General features: G+C 56.7%; 1 long non-coding RNA gene across 2 annotated transcripts; it reads left to right on the plus strand.

The window, feature by feature from the left end:
* The first annotated feature begins 597 nt into the window (after nt 1–597).
* On the plus strand, nt 598–4183 carry LOC116756310. Of its 2 annotated transcripts, XR_004350625.1 has the most exons (5): nt 598–1122; nt 1629–1818; nt 2094–2241; nt 2339–2512; nt 3632–4183. It is a non-coding gene; the product is annotated as an uncharacterized LOC116756310 (long non-coding RNA). The 2 variants fall into 2 exon arrangements; XR_004350624.1 differs by having other exon boundaries at nt 2339–4183.
* The last annotated feature ends 5032 nt before the right edge of the window (nt 4184–9215 follow it).

The raw sequence follows: 9215 nt of genomic DNA on the forward strand, positions 1-9215 counted from the left end.
TCTTTTTTTTTTTGCGGTACGCGGGCCTCTCACTGTTGTGGCCTCTTCCGTCGCGGAGCACAGGCTCCGGACGCGCAGGCTCAGCGGCCATGGCTCACGGGCCCAGCCGCTCCGCGGCACGTGGGATCTTCCCGGACCGGGGCACGAACCCGTGTCCCCTGCATCGGCAGGCACACTCCCAACCACTGCGCCACCAGGGAAGCCCCCATTATGTTTTATCACAGGATATTGAATATAGTTCCCTGTAATATACAGTAGGACCTTGCTGTTTATCCGTCCTATATATACTAGTTTGCATCTGCTAATCCCAAACTCCCAATACATCCCTCCCCCACGCCCCTCCCCCTTGGCAACCACAGGTCTGTTCTCTATGTCTGTGAGTCTATTTCTGTTTCGCAGGTAAGTTTACTTGTGTCATATTTTAGATTCCACATATAAGTGATACCATATGATGGTATTTATCGTTCTCTTTCTGACTTGCTTCTCTTAGTATGACAATCTCTAGATCCATCCATGTTGCTGCAAATGGCATCATTCTGTTCTTTTTTTATGGCTGTACTCAGCCATAAAAAAAGTATTCCATTGTATATATGGACCACATCTCATTTTTTATCCATTCATGTGTCGGTGAACATTTAGGTTGTTTCCATATCTTGGCTATTGTGAATAGTGCTGCTATGAGCATAGGGATGCATGTATCTTTTTTATTTATAATTTCGTCCGGATATATAAGTCTGGGAGGATTCTAATATCAGTTCTGTCACTCACCCAAGGTGGGACTTTGCAATTTATTCAATTCCCTTATCTGTCAAATGGGCATGAAAATCCCCAGGTCGCCTGGCTTACAGGGCTGTAAAGCGAATTAGATAGGCTCATCGATAAGAAACTAATCTGAAAATTAAAAAGAGCTTCAGCTTCTGGCTTTCCACGACCCCTCCGCCTGAGCTCACCCTGAAATCTCTGAAGGCTGCAACATCGTGGCCCAAGTGGGGGCTGTTCTGTTGCCTTCCTGGGCTCCGAAAGGTCACATGACACTGCAGCTGGGAATTGGGAAGAACCAGCCTTAGCTCAGCCCTGAGCTAAGAGCAGATGACAAGATGGGAAAACTGGCTCTAAAAGCAGGTAAGTTCCTCCACGTGCCGCCTCCCACTCAAGGGTCATTTGACTTTCCATCGACAGCGGCTAATGATGCGGGGAGATACGACCCTGGGCCGGGGGGTCGGGGTCCATTTCTGCCCCTTCCCGTGCTGCGGAGCCTCATGGTGGGCTGAGGGCCTCCGGAGTCTCTGGGAAGCCGCCCGCCTGTAAAGGGCCGAGAAGATTCTTCGGCAGGAAGCGGATGCAGTCCCAGAGGGTGGGGTTTTTCCCTCACTGACCATCCGGGGAGGCGCCTATCTTTCCTGGGAGCATGGGAGGTGCCCACAGCTGCTTGGGCTGGGTGCTTCTGGAGAGGTGGAGGCCCCGGTTTCTGAGTCGAGGCCAACCCCATCAGCCAGAGTTCATTCACTTCCGTAGGCGCTCCTCTGACAAAAGGTTTATGGAGCCCAGCGCTCCACACTGGACAGCATCGGCCCAGAGGGTCGGGCGTCCAGTCTGATTCACAAGCTCCCTTGTCTGTTAATCTGCAGTTCTGGCCCTGGCGGGGGTCCACACGCAGCTGCGCTGTCACCTGGGAGCCTAGGCGGTCAAGGGCTGCGTTTCCAGTCTTCCACACACCCATCTTGCATGGGGCCCGTGGGACTCTGTGTTTCTGAAGGCGCCCCTTGTTCTCTCTGTTCTGGAAGCCAGTCCCGTCCTCAACGGCTGTCCACCTTACTGGTACGACTTGGATTTGCTGGTGTCCATGCCTCCTCCACTTGTGGTTCAATGGTAATCCCAGCTATTCTCAGACAAACATGGTAATCCCAAGCTCCTTGTCAGTGATTGGTGTAGAGTAAGCATGTGACACAATTCTGGTCAATAGGGTGCGAGAGGAAATGAGCTGGGGGAGGCGCTTCCGGGAGAGGTTTCCCACCGACTAAAGAGACGCGTTCCAAGAGGTGCCTTCTCTCTCCCTCCGTGGTGTCTGTGTGCAATGCCTGGAACATTGGCAGCTATGTTGAAACCATGAGGGGAGCTAGCCTGAGGACAAAGCTCGCGCACTGAGGAACCGAGTCGGAACACAGAAAGAACCTGGGTCCATGTCACTGAATTGCTGAATTGATCAACCTGGTGCTGCCCTTCCTCAAGACTCCTTGTTCTGTAAAATTTTCTTCAGTGCCTTTTCTGGTTGGTTTTTTCTGCTCCTTGCAGTGGAAGCATCCTCACTGATGGGGTCCCTGTCTCCATGTGCTTACAGCCTCTTTTGACTTCTTTGTGAGCTGGAATCAAGAGATTGGAATCAAGTGGTCTCATACTCTGAAAAAACTGAGCTGAAGCTGCCGAAGTGTCCAGGCTGCATTGCTGGATTTTCCCAAAGCTGTGTGCTTTGGTGACGGGGGTACTGAGCCTGAAGGCCTTCCCCAGCGGTGAGGTGAGCCCGTGTCCTCGGCACCCCTGGGCCCCAGGGCATGGGGGCTGGAGGTCGTCATGCTCATCCCTTGCGTGGGGGGGGGGGTCAACCCTCCACTGCTGGCTCACACCGTGCCCCTCCCCCTCCAGGGCATCCACCCTCCAGGGGCCTGCAGCTGTTGCCCACCCTCCTGAGGGATGAGGGTCCTTGGGCTCTGCTGCCCCAGAGGAGTCTGTCCCTCCCCTGCCTTTCAGTCTGTGCCTGCTTTCATCCGAGGTCACTTTCAGCCTGGGAAGAGCAGGGCTTCCGGGAGCAGCAGGGTCAGGGCCTCAGGAACGTCTGGGCAGGAGCCCCCGGAACTAAGCCAGATGTGGAGGGGCCTGGGGTGCGGAGGGCAGCCCATTTGTCAGGGCTGAGGTTCTGGGTCGGGGCCAGGCTGACAACAAAGGTGACCCCCGGTTCTGGGAGCTCCTGGGGGTGCGGGGGGGAAAGCCGTGTCCTTTTCATCTGAGCTGCCCTGTGCTGGAAAGTTCGGTAAGTGCTCAGGGGACGTGTGTCCAGTAGATGCAATCTTTCATTCATTCATTCAACAGAGACATTGTGCCATTTTGTGCTAAGCAAAGAGATACAGTGCTGAGTAGGACAAGCAATGTCCCTGTCTTCTGGGTCCTACGACCAAGTTGGGCGGGGTGGGGGGGGGGGCGGCGGACGTAAACCAGGAACCGAATAACTGATTAAGCCGCCAGCTAACTAGCTAATAAAGAACGACTATTTGTAGTTAGTAATATGTGTGACAAAGCATGACAGCCTGTGTATAGCGTGGGAAGGGAATACTGGAGAAGGTGGATGGGGGTCTAGGAAGGGCCTCACCAGGGCAGAGCCGGGAGGATGAGAGGAGGCCAGCCATCAAAGCTCCGCAGGAGGGGTCTTGGGGGAAGAGGCGCCAGATCAAGGACCCCGGGGTGAGGGGAGGGGAACAGACAAGTTCAAGGCCAGGTGTCTGGGAACTTCTGGGGACCCCGGTGGAGTTGAGGCTGAAGAGGATGTTGTGGGCCATGGTCAGGGGGTCTGGAGAGACAACTGAATGGTTCTGAGTTCCGGAATGTGTGTGTGGAGCATCTGTATCCTTCTCTGCCTAAGGTTATCATTAGTTCCAGAGACCTGACCGGAAGTGCGTCCACCCTCATGTGGACGTGACCTGTGATGTGCAGGGCTGCGGCTCTTCCTGCTTCGCCCTTCTGCCCGCCCCCACCCAGCCCTCACCTCAGTCTGTCGGCCAGAGCTTACGTGGTTTTGCCCTGGAGGCCCTGCCGCCCACCTCACCCCCAGTGCCCCTTCCGCACGGCCCTCCTGGTGGGGGGGAGATGGTGGACTCTGGCCAGGGACGACACCCAACCCCTCTGTGGGAAGCCGGGCCGAGAAAGCTTGGCCCTGGGACGTTCCTGTCCCCATGCTCCCCCTCCCTCCCAGGCCCCCCACCTGCCAAGCGCATCTGTGTCTGCCCAGGCCTGGGTTCCCGGACCTTGTGCATCTGGCCTGGCTCTCTTTCTCCAGATGACCCCTGGCCCAGGTACCCTGCTTGCCTCTGCTGCTGGCTGTACCCTTCCCTCCCGAGGATGGGCAAAGATGGCATTAGGAGGCTTTGGTTTGGCACCTCTTAAGGACAAGAGTTAATAAAGAAATGAAAAGAGGCCCGGAGGTGAAGGTAGGCCTGGTTGGAATCTCAGCGTTCACGCCCGTGGGACGTGGAGCCTGCCCTGAGTGATACCTCTCAGCACAGCCTGGTGTCATGAGCCCTTGGTGAACTGTGATACTGTTTTCATGTTGTGGGGTCGCTCCTTGTCTCCCCACTTCTCTGAGTCCCTGCCCCCTCCCTTGGGATAGCCCCCCTCTTCTCCGCCCCCCCCCCCCCCCGCACTGAGGCTCTCCTTGCCCCTCCCTGCTGCCTCTCAGGATGGGCCTCGGCCCGGCGCTGGGCCAGCCCTGACAGCTATGCCTCCTACTTTGGCTCGGGACTCCCTCCTCGTCCCGGCCAGCTCTGCAGACCCTCCCGGAGTGTGAAGAGGCATGCGTGCCATCACCTGGGTGACCGGCTGTCACAGTCTCCCAAGTCCAGGGAGCAGTGTGCAGCCGAAGGCTGAGCCTCCGCTGGTCCAGGTGGTGGCAGGCTTGCTGTCCTCTGCGTGGCCTCCCTGGCCAGCCGGTGACCAGCCTCCGTCGCCAGCTCCTTCTCTCGAGCCTGCAGAGGCAGTGAAGGAGTTCACAGTGGCAGCTTTTGGGTGTGAGGCTCCAATGAGTTGTGCTCAGATGCCCGCGGAAGGCTCCCTATATGCCAGGGTGTGACATTGCATGTTAGTGGCTATTAAGACCACAGGAGAGGGCTTCCCTGGTGGCGCAGGGGTTGAGAGTCCGCCTGCCAGTGCAGGGGACACGGGTGCGAGCCCTGGTCTGGGAAGATCCCACATGCCGCGGAGCGACTAAGCCCGGGCGCCACAACTACTGAGCCTGCGAGCCACAGCTACTGAGCCCGTGTGCCACAACTACTGAGCCCGCGTGCCTAGAGCCCGTGCTCCACGACAAGAGAAGCCACCGCAAGGAGAAGCCCGTGCACTGCAATGAAGACCAAACACTGCCTAAAATAAATAAATTTAAAAAAAGAAAGCCCACAGGAGTGAGAGTGCAGTGTGGGGAGTGTGGCATGGGGCCCCTGCACCCACATTCAGGCCGACAGAAAAGAAAGACACATGCCCACCTGCCCACCTCCTCCTAAGACACCGCATGTACCAAAGGCCACCATCAAAGACTCCCAATAACGGAGTGAAACCTGCCCCTTCCCAGGGGCCTCTGAGGCCCCGTGATCCCACACCCCTCAGCCCCCACCTGGAGCACATGACCTTCATGCTGTCCTTGACCTGGGGGAGCACGTCCCCGTCAGGGGCCTTGCACTTGCTGCTGTCTCCACTCTGAGCACCTTCCCAGGCAGCCAGGCGGCTCCTCCCTCATGTCTCAGCATCTCTGGCTTTGGCTGTCTTCTGAGAGAGGCCGTTCCTGACTACATAATTGAAAATATCACCTCTGTGTCAACTCTGTCCCCTTGTCGCATTCCCCGCCGTATTACCTGAAGTCGCATTAGCTAACCGCGTGTTTGTTCGTTTGCCACCTGTCTCCCCCACGCAGACGTGACCCCTGTGAGGGCAGGCCCTGCTGTATCTTCAGTGTTTGGGGCCGTAGTGGAGCCTCAGGACACTGTGGAGGGCACGAGTGAAGGGATGGGTGGATGGGAGAATGGGCCAGTGGGAGCCTCTGTGTGTGTGCCCAGGCTGGACCAGCTTTCCCAAGAAAGGGAGTGTCACACCACAAAATACATTTCAGATGGATCAAGCCTGTGAAAGGGAAAAACAAAGCTATAAAAATCACTGGATAGGGCTTCCCGGGTGGTGCAGTGGTTGAGAGTCTGCCTGCCGATGCAGGGGACACGGGTTCATGCCCCGGTCCGGGAAGATCCCACGTGCCGCGGAGCGGCTGGGCCCGTGAGCCATGGCCGCTGAGCCTGCGCGTCCGGAGCCTGTGCTCCGCAACAGGAGAGGGCACAACAGTGAGAGGCCTGCGTACCACAAAAAAAAAAAAAAAAAAAAAAAATCACTGGATGAAGAGAGAGGAGAATATTTTCAAGGTCTTGGAAGATCCTCAGAAGCAAGACAAAATCCAGAAGCTAGAAAAGCAAAGCCTGACAGATTTGACGCCATAAAAATAAAAAGCTGACGCGTGGCAAAATTACACGAGGAACAAAGTTAAAGGACATTTGACTGTGAGAAAATATTTAAAACATGTACAACGGACAACCGATTAATAGTGTGACATCTAAAGAGATTCCGTGAGCCCATAAGTAAGACACATACAGCCCAGTAGAGAAAACTGGGCAAAGGAGAGAAAGGGGTAACTCAGAGACTAAGAAACACTCCTGGCCGGTGAACAGTTGACTAGGTCCCTAACCTCAGCAGTCACGGGAAAAACCCACGGTGGGGGTGGGGGCAGAGCTGAAAGGAGGGTCAGGATTGCACCTGTGCCACAGACACGGGACGGGCGTAGTGCCTCGTTCAGCGGGAAGCGGAGCTGGGCAGGCTTAGCCACATGTAGAATGCATGCACTCTGTGACCCAAGAGTCCCACTTTTAGGAACATATCCTTGCCAGACGCCGAAGGAGTCGCATGCCTCATGGTCTGTACTAGGGCAAGAAGAAAGCAGAGCCACCTGTGTGTCCCGCGGCAGGAAGGTGGCTGCATGACGAAGAACTATAACAGCCAATAACACGACTCTGCTCTGGCCCTGAGAAAGGTTCTCAGCTTAGTAAGTGAAAATAAAAGCAAGATGCAGAACTACAGCATCGGCAGGACCCCCTTTGCATCTTTGTTCCCCCTTCGCAGCGTTTCCTGCACGTGCATTCACACAGATGTACACACGCACCTGTGCAGAGAACCGTCAACAGCAGGGAGCTCTGGGGGAGGTGGGTTGAGGACTGACTTTTCATCTTTCCTGTTTGTTTCTTTATCATAGAATTTTAGCAACTAAAATATACCACTATTGTAATTTTCCAGTAAGGAAAGAATAACTCATTGAGGAAGGATGCGGCTGGGATGTGTGATGCTGGTAGGTCAAGATGGGAGGCCCGAGGATCGTGGGCCGGCTGGAGCTCTTGGGTGACTGCAGGGCACCTTCAGGGCAGGTTTGCTGTCTGTGGAAATCAAGCAGCAGACGCCGCAGAGGCCTCCCTGGAATCCCGGGCGGTGGACTCCTCTAGCCCCACTTTTCTTTTGTCTGGAGAGAGATGAAATCCAGATCTCCAGGGTGGGAGTCACAGAGGCAGAGCTGACCCCAGCAAAGAAGCAGGTACCCCTCTCCCGGCATAATCGGGGGCAGGGGTACCCTAGCAACAAGTCGTGGCAGGACGACAGCTCCGGTGTCACCCTTTCAGCTCGGCGATCGTGGGGTGGGGGGGTGTTCAGCAGCCCCTGTGCAGTCTCCTCCTCCCTCCGATGATTTTGGGCTCCCCTTCCCAGGAGGCCCAGAAGCCCCTCTTCTCATAGATGCACCCACAGTACCTGGTCCATACCCAGGGTGGCCAGAAGCTCAGTTCTGGACGCGCTGATGTAGAGACGGGTACCAGACCGTGGGGCAGATGTCCAGCTCACAGGGGGATGTGTGTGTCTATGTTCAGGGGAGAAGCCCAGCTGGAAGCAGACCTCGGATGGGACTAGAGTCCTGAGCTGGTGAAGACAGCCGGGGTGGGTAGGCGGTGTAGAGCAGCGCAGTGGGCCCGATGGAGCCCTGAGCCTCCTACATCTACGAGACTGGAAATACTAAGGATCATGGTAATCACTGCTGTGCTGAGCCCAAAGGGCCGGGCCCCGGGGGGGCAGGGGCTCACCCACGGCTGTCCAGATAGCGCCTAGGGCTGCCTGGTTGCAAAGCCTGCCATCTGGCCCCTGGTCACTCCACTCTGTGTTTCTGTGTCAGACCTGATATCTCATCTTGGTTTTATGGCCCTTCCCTGCGACAGCTAATGTGACTGAAGACAGCTAAGCGGTTTTGCCTTTATTTCTGCCCCTGACCTTGGTCCTTGAGCTCAGGGAACTGATCAGCTGGCGATTCGAAAGGTTGGGAAGAACTGGAAACGACTGCCAGAGGCCAGGGGGACCTGGCGGGGGCGCTGGGCAGGCGCGCTGGTGGCCGAGGCCCTCGCTTGGTGCTGGCCGGGCACCGGGGCCGGGATGGTCGTGCCCGCTCGCACCGCTAAGGAGGACGAGGATACAGGGGAAGGAGGCCACGCCCGGGGCCAGCGGGAGCTCAGTGGCCGCTGCGCACAGACCGCCCTCTTCCCTCATTTACCCTCCCAGCCCCGCGAGGTGGGCTTGTGGCTGTCCTGCGTCTGCGGAGGGGTTACGGACACGGGCCACCAGGAGTTGGGCCGGGCCTGTCCGATGTCCCCTCTCAACCTTCTGGCCACCAGATACGTAGAGGCTCCCGTATTTGCTAAGCATCAACACACATCTTCTTTCTACACATTTTCTCTGAGGCCTCACAATGACCCTGCGAGTTGGGTATTATGGGCCCCGTTTCACACCAGGAGACAGAGGCCCAGGAAGGTCAAAGAAGGGCACCCAGCCAGCAGGACGCAGCGCTCGCATTCCGACCCCAGTGGCCAGCCGGGGTCTTGACACAGCCCAGCCAACCCGCCTGGGGAAGAGCCCAAGGACCGGTCACTGCCAGGCTGGTCTCTCCTCAAGACGGCACCCACCCTCCTTCCTTGTCTGGCCATGTTTGATGGACTCTACGACGACCCCGGCACCCACCCTCCTTCCTTGTCTGGCCATGTTTGATGGACTCTACGACGACCCCGGCACCCACCCTCCTTCCTTGTCTTTTGCCATGTTTGATGGACTCTACGACGACCCCGGCACCCACCCTCCTTCCTTGTCTGGCCATGTTTGATGGACTCTACGACGACCCTTTCTACATTTTGGCATCTTCGCAATCTGGGGGCGTTTTACCGTCCTTGTCAGGCCAGGCTGCCGTTGTGACTCTGTTGTCTTTTCCCGGCACCCACGTCAAAATTCGCAGGGTGGGCATCAGTGGCTCAAGAGAAAATGCTGGAGCCAGTAGCACAGCATCCTTAAGAAAAGATGCTGAGCTGCTGTGCTTTGGATGGTGCAGAGGGCAGAACCAG

This window comes from Phocoena sinus, chromosome 7, assembly GCF_008692025.1.
Source record: "Phocoena sinus isolate mPhoSin1 chromosome 7, mPhoSin1.pri, whole genome shotgun sequence".
NCBI lineage: Eukaryota > Metazoa > Chordata > Mammalia > Artiodactyla > Phocoenidae > Phocoena > Phocoena sinus.